General features: G+C 41.6%; 1 protein-coding gene across 4 annotated transcripts in view; it reads left to right on the top strand.

The window, feature by feature from the left end:
• The window catches only part of NCKAP5 (NCK associated protein 5), a 912592-nt gene that overhangs the window by 244625 nt on the left and 646039 nt on the right, over window positions 1-21928 (top strand). The gene's annotated exons all lie outside the window — the stretch shown is intronic.

Raw genomic sequence — 21928 nt, 5'->3', positions numbered from 1 at the left:
ATCCTCACACTTACCAAGCTGTGTGATTGCCTGTGTGAATCACCCATTATATAGAAAGCATCTCTGGAAAGATGGCAGGGCTCTTTCTAATGTGTCTTTGTGTGCTGAGTGCCCAGTACAAGGCCAGGTCACAAGTGGGTGCCCAGTGAAAGAATAAGCAAATGGAGACCAAGATCCCTAATAAGAATCTCTTACATCATCTTTCATCTTGTTTCTTGGTAGTCAGAATTCAGAAGCAAGGAGAAGCTGTGATACTTGGTTGACGTCTTGGTTTCTTTCTACCACTAATGACCTTTAAACAAAGCATAGCAATTTTCCTTCCCAATATTTATAGCACCAAGCTTCCTAGTTTTCCTTTGTTTGGCTTCATAGATAGAAAGATGACTTAGACAAGATCCCCATGGTAGGGGAAAGGCAAGTGAAAATGTTACTTATTAATCTCTATTTGTTTTGGAGGCTGGGTTACACAGAATTCAAGTGTTAGAACTAATATTTTTATAAATATCAAAACCTGCTGGCCTTACCTCAGTCTGCAGTGCTGCACTAACTCAGTGTGAAAGATGAATATAATTGATGTGTGGTTACAAACAGCAGCAGTACCCCAGATATTCCAGATCCATTTTATAGAGCTGAAACATGCTTGGGTTTAGTTTGTAATTAAAACTGCAAGAATTTTTTATTAACTGTGGCTTGCAGTCCATTGGTTCTCTAAATATTTCTAGGGCTTCTGATGATGACTGCCAGGCAGGTGCAGATGAACATGAAACAATGTGCATATATAAGCACTTGTTTGATAACTGAAAGCTTTCATGTGCTCAACTCAGGTTCAAACAGGTTGGAATGAAGATGCGGAACCAACAAGTTCTCAAAATGCTGCTGGCTGTAGGATTTTAACAAGGTCTAACTGAGTTTATTACTCAATGGCTCAGTGGTTTCTACTCAAATCTCTAACAAAGTAAGCATCATGTATAATCGCTCCTTTGGAAAGGTCTGTTCCACTCATTCACATCTTTGGCATAACATCCAAAAGTCTAGTTTCCAAAAAGAGCTGGTTTATTTGAATGCAGGATTGTCAGGCCAATCAATAGCTCTTAATTCAGCAGACCAGCCTCATTACTTGTCTGATTGTATAACTTGGTTTCTGTACTGAGATGATTTTAGTCCATTTTCTGCTGAGAGCTGTTTCTGAAAAACAATCAAATTATGGAAAGCTATAAGGTCAGTTTTAGGCTCTGTAGCCTTCTCAGAGTGTCGTTTTACATCAGTCTTAAGACAATGGAATACACGGTCCCTCTAAATTCTTGGAAAGCTGTAGTGAGCTAAATTTTCCCAATGTTGAGTTAAATTTTCTTATTTGTATATTGAGTGTAATGGACCTTTGGGGTACATGTTAAGAGTTTGGGAGAAAAAAAAAGCTATTTATGGACTTTGATAGATGAACATAAAATAAACTTATTAGATTTTAAGCTTTTTAAAGGGAGGCAGTGTTCATTCATTCCATGCGTAGCTACTGAGTACTTGAGATGTACCAGCTGTTGTGCTAGATTTTGGAAATGTAAAGAAAAACATAAAAAAACCAATAACAGTACAGTCATAGTTACTGTCTTTAGGGAGTTGACCATCTAATGGGGAAGACAGAAACAAACACCCTTAATTACACTCTTGTTTTTCACTGGTATAATAGTTGAGATAGGCATTTATCATAATGACAAATCAGTTAATCACAGAATGTTTGTATGGTGGGAGTTTGAGTTTTGCAGACAGAAGTACCTGAGCAAAGCCACGGGGGTGGGAGTGAGGAAGACTCCAGCTGGCAAAGGGAAGCTGAAGCTGCAAGCCATGTTATGTTGTAACCGAAATTGTGGTTGTGTCATTCATACTAGTTGAGGCTGGAGAGTTAGGTCGTATCCGACCTTGGAGGGCATTGCATGCCTGGTTAAGGACCTTAAATTTTACTTCTGAGCAAAGGAAGACCAGTGGCATGAGTCACATTTCCCTTTAGATGATCTACCCTGGTGATTCTGCTGAAGGTGGAACTAGTTAGCAAAATAAAGTCAGAGAAACCCATCAACATCCTTAGAGAGAGATGATGAGGCCTGACTCAGGGCACTGGGCACGGGCTGTGCGGATGGACACAGTGTTTTGGAGATGACAACAAATTTAGAGGATGAAGTGCTAGGGGAGAGGGATGGGAAGTAAGACTCTCAGGTTTGAAACTTGGGTGACCAGATGGATGATGGGGACACCAACTAAGAGGATGCACAAGAACTGTGTTCAGTGGACAGTCGAAACATATTATGGTGCATTGAATTTGCTTGTCCATGGATCAGCCAAAGCAAAAGTCCACTATGTAGTTAGATATAGTAGTCCGTATGTCAAGGTGGATATCTGGACTGAATATTTAGACTTGGGGGCTCCCAGGGAGTAGATGGTAATTGGCACTATGGTAGAGACAGAGAGCTTTCTGAGGGAGAGGGGAGAGACTGCAAGTGAGAACCTGGAGGCTGAGAATATTCAGAATGTCAACCTAAAAGAAGCATATGTCTGTACCTCTAGATGTGCTGAAGGACCAAACACAGGTGTATATAAAATTTTCAATAATGACAAAATTATCTATAAATAAATTCTGAATGAGTGAGTGAAAGTGAAAAGGTACAATTAGGTAAAGAAGTTTTAAGGTGGTGGTTCTCACCCTTGATTGTACAATGCAGTACCTGAAGAGCCTGCAAACAGTTCTCAGTGACCAAGCCCCACTCCCCAAAGATCTTACTGACTTGTCCTGGAGTGGGGCCGAGACACAGGTGCTAGCTCGTGTGTGTCTATTTTCAAGTCTACAAGTGGTTGCACTGCGAAGCCAGGGTGCAGAACCACTGCTCTAGAGGAAACAAGAAGCAGCTGGGGAGGGTACGGAGGTGGAGAGGTCCTGGCTGGGGGAATGGAAAAGGAGCCAAGAAAACATCAAGCAATGTAGTTTTAGGGAACAGGGAAAATTAAGCTTAGAAAGAACATATTTCATGAAAAACCAGGAGAAGCTCTTTTCCTAAGAAAGAATTAACTGCAGGGAGCTGGGTTAAAAGGCAGAACTGGAGTGGAAATAGGTCACATTCCTCCAGGCATCAGATGTGTGTATGTGGTTCTGCGTCCTCCCTGGTAGGCATGTAATAAGTACATTAATCCGGAAAGTCAAGGAGTTAGTCATCACTGACTGGTACCCAGAACATTCCCAGGGGCTAAAATAGTCTCCACCTTTAAAACAGATGCCGCTGGAAACTGTCTTCTCTCTCCTGGAGCCTGAAGGGTTCCAGGCATGGACTTGTCCTGTGAGGTATAGGTATGTGGACCCAGGTATTGACAACAGTGGGTCTGGTTGCCAAGAATTGTCCAGAGGCCACAGTCTAATTTCTTTCCATACTTCTACGGATAGACAAGTGGCACCATATGAATGTCACCACCCATTCTTTATTCTGGGTATAAGTTGGGGTAAAGTAGAAGGCAGCTTCAGTGCCGAGAATTTGATCGAGATGCTTCAAGTATTCTCGACATAAGGGAACAGTCAAGATGTTACTTTGGTGGTCTGGAAGCCGTACTGTTGTCCCAAAGCCTTCTAGAAGGTTCATTTCGATTTCAGGACTCTACTGTTGAACAAGCCATTAGATATTCACTTTGATTAAAAAAAAAACAAAGTAATTTTGTATGAAAATAATCTAGTTTGTTGCTCAACACAAGTTCTCTGGAAAACAAGAACACAGAGAGAGAGAACAAATAAGGGCGAGGGGGTGGAGTAAGGGAGTGGGGAAGAGAGAACCTGTACCCACGTGAATATATGAGCAAGCACAGGACCAAACGTTTTCATTGTTTTAACTCTGGAAAACACTTTGATCCAGTTGGCTGTGGCATACCTCAGAAATACAGGTTGGATCATTCAGGACAGTTAATGATCATATTTGGAATTTTTAAAAACTGCTTCAAGCACTGTGATAAAGAGCAGGAGATCCTGGTGTACCCTGTTGTCCATCCATGCTGAGTCTAGTCAACCCGAGAGCAGTAGGAACTGCCCTCTGGTGGCCTCTGTTGCTGACAGTGCTCAGGCTAATCATTATCCCATACCGGCGACTGACTTGCGTGCCTAGGTACTTAGAACCTCTGCCTCGAATTATGAGGGTGACACTGGATGGGAGAGTAAGTCTGAGATAACAAGACATAATACATCATGGCGGTCATGTCTGAACCCAGAGGAATGGCTTGGCTTGGATCTTAGGATATACATGGCTCTCAAGAACAGGCCACTTTGCAGAAATATGCTGGTGAGCTTTATGGGCGACTGACAGAGCTTAAGGAGCTACTTTCCCTTAGAAGTCCTAGAATGCATCCTTCTCATATGTCCCCCGAAGATGCAAATAATTATACTAGTGCTTCATAAATAGTGGGATAAACTTAAACACCAAGCATTTATTTTCCTTTCCTCCCTCCCTTCCTCTGTTTTTTCATGTTTACTGGCTACTATGTGTTGGCTTTGAAGTAGGCACTGAGAATAAAGTGGTGAGCTACAAAGGACCCAGACCCCAGACCTGTTCTCACGGAGTTTTCAGACTAGTGAGAACAGGGTGATGAATGAGGAGACAGACATTAATCAAGTAATGTCTTAATGAATGTATAATTATAAACTCATACAAATCCTCCTAAGGAAACAAATACCCAGGAGAGTATATTACAGAGCAGTGACCTACACTGGTGAATCTGAAAAGGCTTCTTGGAGGAAGTGAGTTTGAAGCTGAGATGTGATGGATGGAAAAGGAACCAGAAAGAGGTAGCATGTGTAAAGGCCCTGTAGTAAATGGAATCGTGGAGAGCCAGGGAACTGAGAGAGGAGCAGCGTGCTGACATGCAGAGAGGCAGGAGAGGTGGGTGGGGCCAGATCTTGTAGGCACTTGAGGGTCGTGTTAAAACTTATGAGAAGGTATTGAATGGTTTTAAGTGGAGGTGAGTGACATAGAATTTTGATTTGCAAAAAAGTTACTCTGGCCACTGTGTGGTGGGCACATCGGGGAGTGGGACAAAATAAATGTGAGAAGCTTGGTTGATAAGTTATTGCAGAAGTCTAGGCAAGAGAGGACAGTATGTAAGACCACCATAGTCATGGGGGAGATAGAGAGATGTGGACAATTCCCAAGATATCCAGGGATAAAATGCATGGCAAAGTTGATTGGATTTGAGGTTGAAGAAAGGGAGGAGTCAGGGATGCCCCCTAGTCTTCAGTCCTGCATAGCTAGAAGAGGAAGACTAGGCTTCATGCTGCTTTGGCATGGGTGTACAGTGCAAACCCTGAGTTAATGTTGAATGTCTTCAGTTTGAGCATCTCTGGGAGACCTAAGAACAGATGTTCAGCAAGTACAGCCTCAAAGCTGACCTGTGAAATTTCCCCCCTGATATCCCCACATACCAGGCTCCTAAAAGTAGCTGTGCATTGCCACCTAGAGGAACCTTGCATTCTGAAGCTTATCTTCACTCCTCCTGATGGCTGACTACAGCCTTGTACCAAAAAGCATGACCTGCCATTATGCTAGTTTGGTTTATCCCTGGAACTAGGGGTTGATGTTATTCTCTGTCTTTCTTCAAATGCATATATGTACCCAGTTTATCCTACCAGTGGCTGCTGTGGTTTTAGGAGCCATTGGTACAGTGGGAGAAATCCTGGTTAGATAGAATTGATTCCCAGATGGGCTCCATCATAACTAGCTGTATGACTTGGTTTGTGATTTCTCTAGATCAATATTTCCTCCTATATGAGAGAAGCAGTTGAACTAGATGGTCTATAAGAGTCCTTCTGGCTCTAACATCTCATTGATTCTAATTTCTAATCTCAGTCTCCACAAATCAAACAGCTTGGGGAGGATAAATATGTTTCTAGATAGAGGGGGCAATCTTTGGCCATTTCCTAATCTCTCATGTTTGGTTTGCTCACCCAGTGGAGCCTTAAAGTACCTGTCATTCATTTATCATCGCTTAATCATGTTACTTATCATTTCTAGCAACTTTTAAATAGGGATGGACAAGCATTTGTTCTTAAATGCTAACTTTTATTCACGGGCCGTGGTTACCTGTGGTTCTCTGTTGAGGGTTCTGGTGCAGCATCTTGGCTGGGAGGACAATGTACCATAATTGATTGGTGATGTCCGTCGTTGGTATGGGATGGGAAGTGGTTGCATCTTAAATGTGATGCCTTGTCATCCCAGTTCTGAGAACTGGATCCTGTATTTGCCCTGCCAATGCATGAGCACTTTCTGGTGGTTAAAGGAAGGAATCACAGGATTATACTTTCCCAAACTTACTCAGAAGCTGCAAATTTCTACTATCTCTTCTTGTTTTACTGTGTTGAGTTCCAGTGTCGTTTCCAACAATTTGGTGGGGTAATAGAGAGGGGATGACCATATGTCTGGTTCACTTTGCTTACTGGTTAACACTCTTTCACACGTCCTGCAGAAAATATAAAATGTCTACTTTCCTGTTTGCAAAAGGAAAATTCAATGAAATAAAATCTATTTTTCTTTGTATGTGAAGAGTCATGCAGAAGCTCAGAGTTAGCCTTCCAAACTAGTCCTTGTCAACTAATGGACATATGTATCAGCTGGGGATCTTGTTAAAATCCAGATTCATGGATTCTGATCCCAGAGATTCTGATTCAGTGGGTCTAGTTGGAGCTTTTGACTCTGAGAAACTGCTTGTCTGGGACCACACACAGAACCGCAAATGTCTAAACAGCAGTAATAACTATACCCAGACGAAGATGGAGGTGCATGGCTTGAAGAGCTGAATGGTTGATAGTTGAGCCAGACCCCAAACTAGTTACTTTTGACAAATAATACTGCTTCCTAAGTTCTTGAAACTAATTTATTTTTATATGATTTGCTTCTTTTTCCTAAGAGTACAACAAAGGGGAAAGAATGCTAGTTGACTGAGGTCTTTGATTAATTGTATTCCGGTCAAAGTTGCATTGAGCTCCTAGAATTCTCAATACATGCCTCACGGTGTGGTTACTGAACTGTGCCTTCTTGTAAAAATTGTTTCATGTAACTACAAAAGTGATACTTTTTCACTGTAAGAAATTGAGGCAATGCAGAAGTACGTAAAAGAGAACGGGAGGACATCCTTTCCCAAACTCTACCCTTCGGATTTAAGAACATCATTACACAGTTTCATGAGTTTGGTGTGAACTTTTAGACTTTTTCCCATGCCGAGTCAATCTTGTCTGTGTATTCACATAAATAATTCACAACGAAAAACAAATAAATATCTTTTTTTTCTTTCTAAAAGAGGAATTAGACTTTAGATCCCGCTAGGTAAGACACAAAGAGGCCAAAAGTAGATTTTCTCTCTCCTTTTCTCTCTTGTACTTCTGCACTTGGCTTTTTTGGACACTTAAAATATAATATTTTAAACATCTTTCCAAATAAGTGCATATGCTTATTTGCTTGCTGGTGTATTCATTGTGTTAGGCTGGTTCCCTTCATCTAATTATAAATCCTACTTTTGATTCTTTTCCATTTCCAAAGTACCTTACACAGAGATGGGTGTGAGATTCCTGGTAAATACATTTTACTGCAGTTTGAAGTGTCCTGACTTCACAGTGTATCACCTTCTCAGATCTGGGCTATCACATTAATAATGCTTATTCATTGATTCCATAAGTATTTCTTGAGCACCCTACTATGTGCTAAGTATTGAGTATCTACCTGTGACAGACACTGTGGACACAAAAGTGAGTAAGTGCAGAGGCAATGGTCCCTGCCTACACTGAGCCAGGGGTGTATTGCTGCAGTTTTATTCTGGAACGATGAGACTTGGTATTTTGTGGGATTTTGAAGAGAACGAAAAAATCCTGGTATCTTTCCTCCCTTCATTTGACATGAAAGAATGAAACCATCACTAGTGCCGGAATTTCTTCCCCAGCTTTGGCTGGAGCCCAGTTTGGTGAAATACATCTGGAGGTCAGATGCAGGGTGGGGTAGTCCAAAAACTAATTCTCTCTCCGTGAATGCTTCAGAGGACACGCAAGGGCAAGACTAAGAAGATATTATTTTGTACCGAGAGAGATACGCACGTTGGGATTCACAGGAAAAGCGGTGAGCTTTATTAATTTATTTCTTAGGGCAATGGAGTGTGAAATAGTGTTTTTTTGACCAATGCAAAGGTGGAATGTGAATTCATGCTGTGAATTCAACTAATGTTATACATAAACCCTATTTTGCATGAGGCACCATTGGCATCTTAGGTAAATAGAGTTCCATCATTGTACAAAGACCATCGTTACTGATGAAACAGCTCTTAATAGCACAATTATGTTATCTGGATATTGAGAGCACCAGGATTTATTCTTCTGGGGCAGAAGTTACTTTATTATTAGGATTTCCTGTAAAGCTTGTTGATTGAAATAATCAGAAACAAATTGCTCACATCCGCATTGGTGGGATAAGCTCCTTAACACATCACCACTTCACAATCATTCCAGATAGGACTTCTGGAAAAATACCCTTATAAACTTTTGTCAGGAAGCATGAAGACTGTATAGGTTTTAAATTTAATACTTGATAATCTTCTGACAACAGTTGAGCAGCACCTAATGAGCTTAGCCTCTCTGCAGTTAAGATGTTCTGAGTCGGGGTGAGGCGGAATAGGGGGAGGTTTTTGTTGGTTTCAGTTAATTTCCGAGATGGCACATGCTGCTTTCCCTCTGATACCCTTTCTGGGGCTGTGGACTGCTCCCTATGCCCGGACGAGGAGGCCTGGGAAGGAAGATTGGACAGGTTAATTATACCTGCAGCTCACCTGCTGCTCGGCAGTGCCACACCCCACGCCTGTGATTGCAGGCTTGCCAGGGAAGTCAGCTCTTTCTATCTGACTTCAGGCAATTAGATGCAAAAAAAAAAAAAAAAAAGGCATCCCCAAGAAGCTAGGAAGTTGAATTCAGATTCTCCAAACTGGTTATTCTGTGAAAATTTGAGACTTATTATGTAAATAAGAACTCAGATTGTTTTATGTCTGTAATTTACCTAACAAGAAAAAGAAACCTCGCTGAGAGGATCATTTTAACGTCAGCACTGGATATTTTTTCAATCCGCTGACATGCCTTGTCTTATCTCTTTGGTTAAGTTCAGAGTTTTCCAAACTATCGTCGTTTTGGTGTAACCTTCATGATTTTCCTTATCCTAGTGAGACCTGTGCTGTCACTGACTTTAGTTATAATTTTTCTTCATGTCAGCTCTTTTTTTAACTTAGCATACCATAAGCAAGACTATTCATGAAACCAGGTTGGTTTTATTGTGAAACAATTATACAAGATTAGTTTTATTTTTTATTTTTTTTTAATATATACTGAAATAAATATATAGCTATGACAGTATAAGTATATTTTTCCGTGAGCTGCCTACAATTATTCTACAAAACCCCAGCGATGTACATAACACATCTTGGGAAACCCTGCTTTTGTCCAAGCTTGTTCTCCCTGTACTTGCTGGTATTTAGAGTGGTTGTGAATGCACCACCAGGCGCCTGTTTGTCGTGCTAGCTGCCCAGGTCAGAGTTTTCACTTAATTTCTGCCATCAAGGCCAGTCCGGGGCTTACACATGGGCTGGCGCCATCCTGAATCCAACCCAGCCCTCCCCTGCTTCTTCTCGGTACCCTGCCTTCCGTCTTCCTGTAGATCACTGTCCTCACGCGTCATGCACTCTGTACAACACTCAGACCACTGCCTGTACTCCCAGCCTCACACTGCTCGGCGCATGGTAGGTGGTCTGTGGATGCTTTCCAGGGAACTAAGGGGGGCGGTGGGTGTCTAGCCAGGCAGAAATCAAAAGTTCTACTTAAACCCGTTTTCTGTCTTCCCCTGGCTCTACCTTGAGGCTCTTTATGAAATGCTTTGGTTGAGTATTTTTCCCTGCCTTTTCCTCCCAGTTTTCAATCCCGATGAGGAATAGTATGGGGAGTAATGTCTTTTTTCTTACTTGCTTAGTGAATTTTCAATAGCATAACCGCTGGCAAAATTCTTTGCTGCAGCCTGCACCGAGAATTACATGACATTGTTATAGCATTTTTGCTACACTTTCTGAAGCTTGTACGCTTTTCAGAATCCATAGATACACTTAATAATTTGAAACTTTGATGAATCCCGAAGAATTTATATTCAGCTCTAGAAATTATAGTAATGCTGGGTTTTGTGACAGGCTTTCTCTTTGGGTTGTGTATTATTTTGGCAGTGTTAAGTCAAAATAATGAATAATAGGGTGATACGAGTTTCTAGTAAGCTGGTGGTAGTGAATGAGAAAGCCCAGCGTACGGGAACAAATTGCAATGTCTCCAAAAAACAGAATGAGGCGCTCACCTGTAGGATTTTTGGTTTATTTGTTAGATTTCTCTGATACCTTTTATTCAGGGAACTCCTGAACATTATGTCTGATATCTAGGGCGTTTCTGCCCATGCTGCTAGATGAACACACTGCCCAGAATTGATCTCTGGCCTCTCTACAGAGCTGTGAATTGTATGTACTTGTCCACACCACCCCCGAAAAAAAATCCAAGTTCCTTATAGGAACAGGGTGTGTCAGCAGCAATGCTGGCTTTATTTCACACGGGAATCCCCAGTGGTATCTAGTGCTGCTGCAGACCCGCTCTTATCATTATGCCTTTCTCCCTTTTATATTTGTTGTCTCCATGTGATCAAGCAGGGAGATACAGGAGATGAGATTGGTGGGGGTGGGGGATATAGCTCAAGGGGAGAGTGAGTGCTTGGCATGCACAAGGTCCTGGGTTCAATCTCCAGTGCCTCCATTAAGGAGAAAACAATTTTTTTTAATTAATTTTGTTTTTAAAAAGAGATGAGATAGGAAAGTTATATAATCCCTAAATGCTCTGGGCTTGATTCTGTAGACAGTAGGAAGCCACTGGCAGGTTTTAAGCAGGAGAGTGGTGATCAGATCTGTGTTTTAGAAAGATCACTGCAGCTGCGGTTTGGAGGGTAGGTGAGAGAGGGATGAAGCAGGCAGCTTGGTGCGGAGGTCTCTGCAAGGGTCTCGGTGAGGCTTGATAAAGATAGAAGTTTAGCAACAGTGGTCGTGAGGATGGAGACAAGGGCATCTATTTCGAGTGCATTTAGAAGGTGGATGCAAGAGAATTTGGTGGCATAAGACTCCGGCTAGTGGGGAAGGAGTGGGTCTTGAGGATGACTCCCAGACCCCTGGTTCCTGTGAGTGGGGGAATAGTGATGCCAAATCTCCCGGGGTTTTCATCAGGTATAAACATACTGAGGTTCAGGTGTCAGTCACCATTTATTAGAATTTTTTCCCAATTTCTACACTATTGCCTTTATACATTATTTACTTTTATGAGTTTGAGGAGACTGAATTTGAAGCATCAGCTGCCATGTACTAGAGATCATTCATCATTTCTGATACCTACCTCATTCTGAATTCATGTGTTCATTCATTCATTCATTCATTAGATGGGTGTTGGGTATTTATTGATACTGCGGGCTGGACTTGTGCAGAAGGCAGAACTCTGACACCTCCTGCTCATTTCTCTTGTACCTGTGCCTGATTACACGGCCCAGTCCTTCTTGGGGGGAATCACCGTGCTTCCCTGCACGCCTAGCCTGGCTTTTGATCCTGGAGAGCCAGCTGCCCTGACTTGCACTTAATGGCCACATTCCGAAGCGTTTTCTTTCCTGCCTGTGCTGATCTTTCAGACCTTAGACCTGTTTCCCTTTTTAGACTTCCTGTGTTCATTTACGTGCCTGCTCTTAAAAATGTTGGCTTTCAGACTATGATCCATTTCTTTTTCAGATATTTTTCATTTCATCTGGCTCATTTCTCAGTGCTGGCCTCCCCTGGGCTCCGTTTGTCTTCTTAAAACATTCCCCACACCCTAGAAGAATACCAGTATGATCTCATTTTGGAACAGGAGAAATTATGGTGGGTAAACTCTAAAATGCCAAAGAGAATGTAAGATTATGGGAGCAGTGTGTTTCTGAATGAGCATCTACACTTAAAATGGGAGTGGAAGTTGGAACAGGGGATTTTTCCACTTACACGGGGTTCCTCTGAGGGATTTGTCCCGTTGCCAGGTGAGCGCTATTCTCCACTGCCTGCAAAGCTGTGGCAGTACAACCATCACCACCCCCACCTCCATCCCTCCAACTGTACGAAGGGCATTGGAATAGAAAGTGACTGAATTTATGAGTTCGGTGTTGCCCCACCGAGGGAGTTTGAAATCTAGCTGTTGGAGTGCCTTTTGACTTGAGGGGTGATGTCTATCCTTAATGGAATTTCAGGAGCCGTCTGAGTATTTCTGAGCAGGGGAAAGACAGCTAATTTGGCCTTAGGCAGAAAGTCTAATGAGTGTTTTCCTGAGGCTGATGACTTGTCCAGTTGTGTGGCTCTTACTGTAATGTGCTTGGGAGATGGTTCTTTCCCTAAAGACCAACAGCATAGAGAAAAGAATGCTTATTTCATGATCAGCTTGCCATCTGTGTGACCTGATGTTGGTTGGAGATGGGATGGAGATGGGTGGTGGGAGGAGGAGAGGGGATGTGAAAGAAGAAAAGAAAAGGAAAGAAAGACATTCTCCACCATTGGAAGGCAACTAGTGTGTGCTCAGTTAAGAAAGATTTGAGAGTGTGAGAAGACAAATGAGGGGGCTTTATCCAGTTAGAAGGGGCCTAAGAAGGATGCACTGGTGAAAGAATTATAGGATCGGCTCTAGATGAAGGCACAAATCTAGAAGAGAAGTGTGTTGTTGAGAAGGAAATTTCTTTCTGAAACAGATGGGTAGCTAGATCCAAGCGAAAGAGACTTGTCCTCCCTAGTCTAAAGGGAAGAGAGAGCTGCTATTCTGGAGGGGCTCAGAGAGCTAAAGGTAAATGTCTATTGGTTCTTCCTAGCAATAGCATGCACAGCTGGACAGAACATCCTAGGTAATTCACTAGCCTGGGTGTGGGTGATGCTAAACCCTAAGGTGGTCCTCAGTACAGTCTGGGGGAAGGATTTGCTAAAGGGAGGGGGATTATTGCACAAGAGAAGGGAAGGGTCACTATTAAGGGCATGAAGTCTAGGGAGGAAAAAAAAATCTCCTTTTCTTAGAAAAGGGAGTGAACAGTGATGAACCCCAGGGCATCTTCTCCCTGATCTTTCACAGGGCACAGCCTGAGAAGGAGCAAAACCTCCAATCTGTCTCAAAGACAGATTTGCTTAATTCCAGGCCTGAGGTCAGGATCACACGTACACTGCTTAGTGACTTTGAGGATGGAGCAGCATGAGCATAAGAGGACTGAGGTTTCCAAAGAGAGGAAGAGGAAGTTCAGCCAACACTGATGGGGACCCATACTGCACTGGCTGCTAACAAAGGCTGCAAATCACCTCCCCCGGGCTTGTGACTGGTGACAGCAGCTGGAGGTTGATTGTCAGAAAGTTTTATAAGCCTCTTGCCCAAACCAGACCTTGTGAGGTGGGAGAGGCCCACCATTCAGGTGCACATAGATTAGTCATCGCGGGTGGCATCCAGAATTCTTTGCCAGAACGATGAACCCACAGAAATACTGGGGCACTGGCCCTGCCCTCAGGGAGGCCACCTGAATCCTCAATTCCATATATGAAGCCAAGGCTCAGTGAGTTGTTGTAATTTTAAACACCTAATTCAGCAGGTCCCAGATCAGAGCACTTTCCTCTGTAAACACATCTCTTTCATTTTGCTTCTAATGACATCACATTTGCTAATCCCTGAAATCTGGACATGAAGTGTGTGGAGGAATAAACTGTGTGTGGGTTGATGGTATTACACAGAGGAAGGAGAGAGGGAGACATAATTCATTCCACTGAAATACAAGACAGTTTCTGTTAGTAAATTTGAGTTTTGTTGTCTGGAAACAAAAAGTTTTGCTTCATTAGTTTTAGTAAAAACATTTACATTTCACTCTTTACTTTTTTTTTTTTTGAGAAGCCGGATGTTGGTTATGTTTGACAAGGGGGAGCCTGTCTGATAAATAGTGTGCAACTTTCAGTTTGCTTATTATTCTACAGAGCAGATGCAATGCTTTTCCATAGAGTCTTTGAACCTGAATGTTCTGTGCCTCCCTCCTCATGCTGGTGCTTTCCAGGGAATGTGTCTGTGATGCGTGTGTGAATATAATCATCTCTCCTTAGTCCTCCGTGCGGTTTAATCCCTTTAACGGCAAGAGTGCGTTAATGGTATTGTGAAACACGTGACTCCTAGAATAATTTTTTTTGAAACTTGAAAAAATATTTCTCTTCTGAGGAAATGAAGAGATTTACTCTGAGGTCTGGAGGCATCTGGGAGAATCTAAAAGGGTCCTCACTTTGAAATGTGTTCTCTCAGCCTGTCTGTGCTCATTTTTCTCAGAGAAAAATTTCATTTTTCTTAGAAAGCCAATCTGGCTCACACAAGTCATGCCCACGCAAGGCCAGTCCTGGCCCAAATTGTGACATCAGCCGGGTCAGAAGTCCACTCCCCTCCCTCCACCCTCATCCACCTTTTCTGTCCCTCAGTTGACCTTTGACACTAACCCTTCATCCTACCTCTGGTGTCCTGCATCTGTACTTTCCTTCTGTCGTTTTCATCCAAAACCCTAAGTAAGGACTGGATATATGCTTTTATACTAAGATTTATGCATAAAAGCATAACAGAGTGCTGATATCTAACATTAGTATTTACCTTGTGCCAGGCTTTTGACATAGATAAATACGTACACTAAGTATGTACCTTATAATATGTACATTATGTCCATGATATCATTTCAACAATTTTATGTTCTGGGTAGTGTTTTTATCATTCCTATTTTATAGAGGAGGAAACTGAGACTTGGAAAGTTTACAAAACATAGCCCAAATCACATAAAGTCAGCAGAAGAATTAGGGCTAGTACCCAAGAGAATCTGATTTTAGAAGCTTTTCTTTTATAGATGCTTATAATATATTATAAATAAAAGCTAAGTATTAAAGGAGTTCTGGGGAATGTAACATATATAAAGAGAGAACATCTTATGTTAGTTGAATGAATATCTAATGTTGGAGCTTTGAGCTGAAACCAGTCATGGTAGAGACATCCTCGATGTCCATGGGGGTGTGGTGAGTTGGGGTGGGTGAGGAGGAAACTTTTGAAATCATGGCATGGCTGCTACCCACCTTGCCAGCTGGTATCATCCTTAAAACTAGGCTGGGAGAGCAAACGCAGAGAGGGCTGTCTCAGGAGCTGTCCTCATTCAGGAGTTGCCAGGGGCTTATCTCGTAGCCTGGCCTATGTCCATGTAGACTGGCTGAGTCATCAGATCCTGACTTGAGCTCACCAGAAGGTTTCTTTGACTGCCTTCCCAGCCTATGGGGGAAGTGTTTGCATTATCAGAATCACCACCACTGGAACGTCTGGGCACCACTGAACTGCAATTGTGTTGGTTTCCCTGAGCTCAAATAAATTCTACAAAGAAGACATTGGTATTGGAGGGAAGGCTGCAACCCAGAAGGTGCCTGTGGTAGTAACTGGTCAAAGAAGAGGAAGTTCTGAGTTACAGAGATTGCGTAGGCTTACAGTGAAATGGGAATGTTGAGGGATATTTGAAAGGAAGCGTAGTAGGAAATTGGTTGATGATTTTATTCATCATATAACATGTGGTAGTCTGGGTCCCCAAATCTGTCCAGACTCACTTGGCCTGGAGCAGGTCTAGGAATTTGTACTTATTTAAAGCACCTCAGAGTGATTTTGGTCAGTGAATCTTCAGTTGGTGTTGAAGCTGGCAACAGACATCAAAGATACTTCCAAGGGTATCAGCCTTTGAACCCAAGAGAATGTTTGTTGTCACTGACAGAAATGGCAGAGCCAGTGGACACGGGGAGAAGAAACATGAGGTTTGGAACAAGCATGTGGTGATGAGATATTGAGAAAGCATCCTGTAGTCATTAGGAAACAGGGAACAGGTCATTTCTATTGTTTCTTCCTTGCTTAGAATCCCACATAGTTCGTTTTCTACTGTGGGAGAAAATTGCATTCCTTAATCTGGCATTTGAAGGTCCCCAGAGTGGGTCCATCTGCCTGGCCCATCTAATCCTCCATTATTCCTGTAATGAAACCCTCATGGCAGACACCGCAGTATCCTCACTGACCCAAACCAGCCACACACTTTCCCATCTCCACTGTCTTTGCTCATAATGATTGACCCTCCGGACATTCTCTCCTTCCTGAGCTGCCTGTGTATAAATCCTACTGGTCTTTCAAGGGCCAACTCAAATCTCATCTCCTTGGCCAGCAACACACAACTTTATCTCTTCTCAATTTGCTAGCTCAATTGGCCTCAGAATCTTTATTTAACCTTGAATGTATACATTCATTTCTTACTAAACTGTGTTACAAACACTGAGGATAGGGTCCTTAGATTAATTCCACTCTTCATCCATTACACAATCTAGTGAAATGGTCACTTGGTAACTAATTAAGGGCAGGGTTGCAGAGAGGCATTTGTGGAAGCCCTGAAAGCAACGAATTTATGAGAAAGTGTAACAGCAAATGAGCAGGATTGGGACAGCCATAGTGATAGAAGAGAGATGTCCAATCAAGAAATACTCAAAGGTCTGGAGACAGAACCAGGAGAGGGCAGCCCATCGTCAGCCCGGGAAAGGAAAGAATGTTTGAGAAGGAGAGATTGGCGCTCGGTCTTTACTGATTCAGAGGCTGAAGCAGATGTGCATGAGAACATATATTATTTTTATAGTAAAATAGAGGATGTAAAAATTTTACATAGCAGACTGTATATACAAGAACTCACTCTTCCATTCAGATTTGAAGAAATATTTATTGGGTGCTTACTGGGTGCCAGACACTGTGCATATTATCAAGCAATATTATAAACAGGGCTGTTCCTAACTTCTGGAGCGGACATCATTGCAGCCAGTCTCCGTGCACCTTGGTGCCGTTCGGAAACCATGAGTTATGTTATTTCACGTTGCGTTAAGGAGCACGCGGTGTTCGTTTTCATGGAGATCTAACTGAGCACAGATGTGTGATTGTGCCTTCTTGCCCAGGGGTTTAACTACAAAACAGGGGCTACCTTTTCTCTCATGCTCCTGCGTGCTTTGATTATACGCTTGAGTATTGAGTTCTTTTTAAAACAAAGGCTTCAAAGAATCCTCGTGGCAAGAAGTGAGAGGCTAATTCCGAATTCATGACTGACGGTATGTTGTACAAATACTTATTAATGCAAAACCAGCATGTTTCCTCTTGTGTAAGCCCAGGGGTCATGGCTGATGAGAGATGATCGCTTTTATTTTGAATCACAGATAGATGTTTTCAGATCTGGCTTCTTATTTCCTACCTGAGACTCTACTGAGAAGCAAAAGATTTATGTTTTACCAGTCTAATGACCGGGAATCGTGCCTTTCGGTGCTCTCCATTTGGTTAGGAGGCATATTATGAGACTTGGCAAATTCACTTGAATGAATCTCATTTGTTACTTTCAGGTCAATAAGCATCTTATGCATTCCAGCACCTGCAACACTTTCTTTGTCATATCCCATAACTTCTAAACAGGGCTCTCCCTGGAGAAGAGTTAACCCCAAGAACTATCATCCTTTAAGTCTTACATAGGACGTAGTTGGGTGAAAAAAAATGTTAAGAATGAATCCATTTTGATGATCTGGCATTTTCTGACAAATGCTAAAAATACATTAGGCAAACTTTTAAAATGGACTTCATTAACTTCTTGAAATTGCATACACATTAATAGGATTTCTATTATGAATTCTTCTAATTTGTTTATAGTAGGCTCTGTAAAGGGGGGGGTCTTATTATTTTTTTGAGTCTAGCTATGCATTGATGAGACTCATTAAGCATAATGGAACCGGGCAATTTATCACCCAGATTAAAAGCCCTTTGCATGTAACCTCCATTTCCCCTTTATATTTAGAGGCACCTCCTTGGTATCAATCGAGGGCTCAGTGTAATTTCCCAGATTTCTCAGTAACAGAATCTCTGCATCGCAAGGCATGTCCTTCCTGTCCTGCACTGCCCTTCCTCCTGCCCGCATCACATGAATACTCAATTCTTTTCAGTTAAGCGAAGTTGTAAAAAGTACACAGAGTTAAGTTGTTTGGGTAAATGCAATCTTGCCTTTTCTATCATTTCTTTCCCAAGCCTTTTCTGGTCATATTTCTTCACTTGAGCCTTATTCTTCGGGGAACTATCAGAAATCAGTGCCCTTTACAAATGCTAAATGTCTCTTTCTTGTTATGAATGGAACATTAGCCACCTAAGGTCTCCTGTCTTCCCTCCTCGTGACTAATAGGATTGTAATTTCATCAAGGTCTCTGATGACATCAAACCCCCTACCAGTGAAATGTTAAGTGGATTTGGATGTCACCTGATCCCTGAGATGAAATTCAAAGCTCTGTCTATTTAAAGGTTCAGAGGCAGTGGGATCTCAGCTAAACTGGCCACTCTGACCCAATCGAGGTATCCCTGATGGGGTGGACTGGATGAAGATAATAAAATCATTTGTTAAGAAACACTCCAAACAAAATATAGAATCCCTAAGCAGACGCAGGGAAGACACGATGACTTGTATTTTAGCCAATCCTTAACAGTTATAATCTCCTCTTTCTCTTTTACAAATAAATCGAAAGAAAACATTCAAATGCTCTTTAAGCCACATCTGAGCCTGTTCTAATATGCAAAGAGAGCACATTGATCAAGTGGTCAAATTTTAAGGTCTTTTTTCTTAATTTTTTAAATTGTTGTTTTCCTTTGGTATTGACTTACTTGTCTTCCACATTTTCATCCTGGCCCCGCATTTGTGAAAGCTGCAGGAAATAAAAGGAGCATGGTTTAAGATTCAGAACAGAGTAAAACTGTCCTGCAAATTGGAAATTTGAACCTGGCCTCTTGGTCTTAGTGCACAAAGCTACAAAGCTAAATAATTAGTGTAAATTTAATGAACAGGAGCACTTACTGTTTCCTTTGCTCTGCTTTCCTGGCTAAGATAATGAACCTCATCTTAACCATCTGATTCTGTCAAGGGATGACTGTTTTCAGAAACATTCATTCAAAACCTTGCGATCTTTGTGACTGAGCCATTTACTGCCCCCGCCACCCCGCAATTCTAATTCCTTGTCAATTTATGTGGCCAGTCATCTCTTCCATAGCCCTGTAGCTGGCCTCCTGGATTCCAGTCCCCCCGTGCCAGCCCTTCCTACACTGCTGGAAGACACATGTCAGTTAAATCATTTTTGCCACATGGTTTTCTTGATGAGAGTTGTCCATGGCTTCTATTTCTTTCCACATCGAATCTAAACCACTCTCCTTGGCTTTCAAAGTCTTCTGTGATCTGTCTCCACTCCACCTGTCCAGTTCTGTCCCCTTTACTCCCCAGCATATGCAGGCTTATTTCTACCACCAATCATGGGTCATGCTGCCTGGATATGTCTTTGTGGAAATGTCCTCCCCAATCTAAGCCTTTACAAAGCATATCCATCTTTTACCCAGGAAGTCTTGTCTGGCACTTATGTCTTAGCTTCTACTCCTCTGTATTCAGAGGGATTTGTGATATGTATGGTATGTTATTCTCTTTTATTTGAGATTCACATGTGCTTATAAACCACCCCAACATACACATACACATTTCTTAAAGCATTTGCAGCAGTAACTTAAATAGATCACATCTTGGACTATTGGCCATTGCTTCCTACTTACATTTCTTATTTCCTCCACACATTCATTAGCTCTCAAGATAGGGGTCATACCTCATGCTTCATTTTGAAATGTGGCATGGAAAAATGGTGAGAACGCAGGGCTGGGAGCCAAAGGACTTGAGTTAAAATATAATTTTGCTACAAATTAACAATGTGACTTTGGTGAATCATTTGAACCCTGAGAGATTAAACTTTTTATAAACTGTTAATAATTGCATTTTTCACCAAGGTTTAAGAGCTTTTTTTCCCCCACAAAAATAATACTTTCTCACTCTAAAAGTTCAAATAATAATAGAAATGTTTAATAAAGAAGAAATTAAAAATCAGCTGAATTCACACTACCCTGAGGATAGACACTATATTAACATTTTGGTATTTATCATTTCACGTATTTTTTTAAATTGAAGTACAGTCAGTTACAATGTGTCAATTTCTGGTGTACAGCACAATGTCCCAGTCATGCATATATATACATATAATTCATTTGCTTATTCTTTCTCATTAAAGGCTATTACAAGATATTGAATATATTTTCCTGTGCTATACAGAAGAAATTTATTTTTTAATCTATTTTCATATGTGACTAACATTTGCAAATCTCAAACTCCCAAATTTATCCCTTCCCATCTCCTTTCCCCCAGTAACCATAAGATTGTTTACTGTGTCTGCAAGTCTATTTCTGTTTTTTAGATGAGTTCCTTAGAGTCTTCTTTTCTTTCTTTTTTTTTAGATTCCACATATGAGTGATATATCATGGTGTTTTTCTTTCTCTTTCTGGCTTATTTCACTTTGAATGATGATCTCCAGGTCCATTGCTGCAAATGGCATTATTTTATTCTTTTTCTGGCTGAGTAGTATTCCATCGTATAAATATACCACAACTTCTTTATTCAGTCATCTGTCGATGGGCATTTAGGTTGCTTCCATGTCTTAGCTATTGTATGTAGCGCTGCTATGAACATTGGGGTGCAGGTATCTTTTCGAATAAGAGTTCTCTCCGGATATATGCCCAAGAGTGGGATTGCTGGATCATATGTTAAGTCTATTTTTAGTTTGCCGAGGAATCTCCATACTGTTTTCCATAATGGCTGTACCAAACTACGTCCCCACCAACAGTGTAGGAAGAGTCCCTTTTCTCCACACCCCCTCCAGCATTTATCGTTTGTGGACTTTTTAATGATGGCCATTCTGACTGGTGTGAGGTGATACCTCACTTTGAATCCATATGTGCACATGGGTAAGAGATTTATCTGTCTACCTACTATCCATCTATCCATGTACCTACTTAATAACAGGAAAGATACTTCTTGGCAGCTTTTTCCACTTCCCAATACAAGGTAGACATACTTTTACTTCACCAAATTATTATGGCATTGTATGGATATTAAAGCATATATAATGCCTTCTTAAACACATATTTTAGAGAATGACCTAGGAGTAGATGTACTACTAAAAGGGTATATGCTCTCCAATTTGCCATCTTTGATGAGATATCCCTATCTTTTGTATAGAACCTTTCGTTTAACTCCATCTTCTGAACTGGACATCTGCTTGCTGGCTTCAGGTCAGGGTTTGGCTCCTAGCATCTCATGGCCTCTGGTTTCACCTCCACCCTACAGATGCCCTGTCCCTTAGCCCCAGTCCCAATATCCAGAATGTTCTAAAAGTCAGACGTTTTCTTTTTTTTCAAAGTTTGGCACAACTCAGTTGGCAGAAAAACCCAATGTAAATGTGAAGCAAACTATAGTTTTTACGTAATTTGTTTGATGCAAACATTTATACATTTCACTTCAAAAATATCAATATCATTGACTATGAGTTGCCGCCCTGCATCCTTCCTGGGAGTGATACCTAATATAGAGTGTAAGTTCTCTATTAACTGTCTAATAAATACAAACTATTCTGAATTCCAAAACATATCTGGCGCAGAGAGTTTTGAATAAGAGTTCAGTCCTAAGTGTCTACTTAGACTAGAGGTCTACAAGCCCTGTGAGTAAAATCAGCACTTTGTTTTTCTGTTGGGCATTGCAGCAGTGGTTTTCAAGCTTGTATTTCCTTTTTGGGCTTTAGAAAACGTCTTCAAATAAAATCTTACCTAGAAAACCACCCCACAGCTGACATATAAGTCAAGTCCCTCTCCCTGGAGGGGGAGCCCCGAGATCAGGGTTTGTGGGGTCCCTCCTCCACTCGCCCT

The sequence above is a fragment of the Vicugna pacos genome, chromosome 5, assembly GCF_048564905.1.
Source record: "Vicugna pacos chromosome 5, VicPac4, whole genome shotgun sequence".
Lineage (NCBI taxonomy): Eukaryota > Metazoa > Chordata > Mammalia > Artiodactyla > Camelidae > Vicugna > Vicugna pacos.
This window is presented reverse-complemented; position numbering and strand designations above follow the sequence as displayed.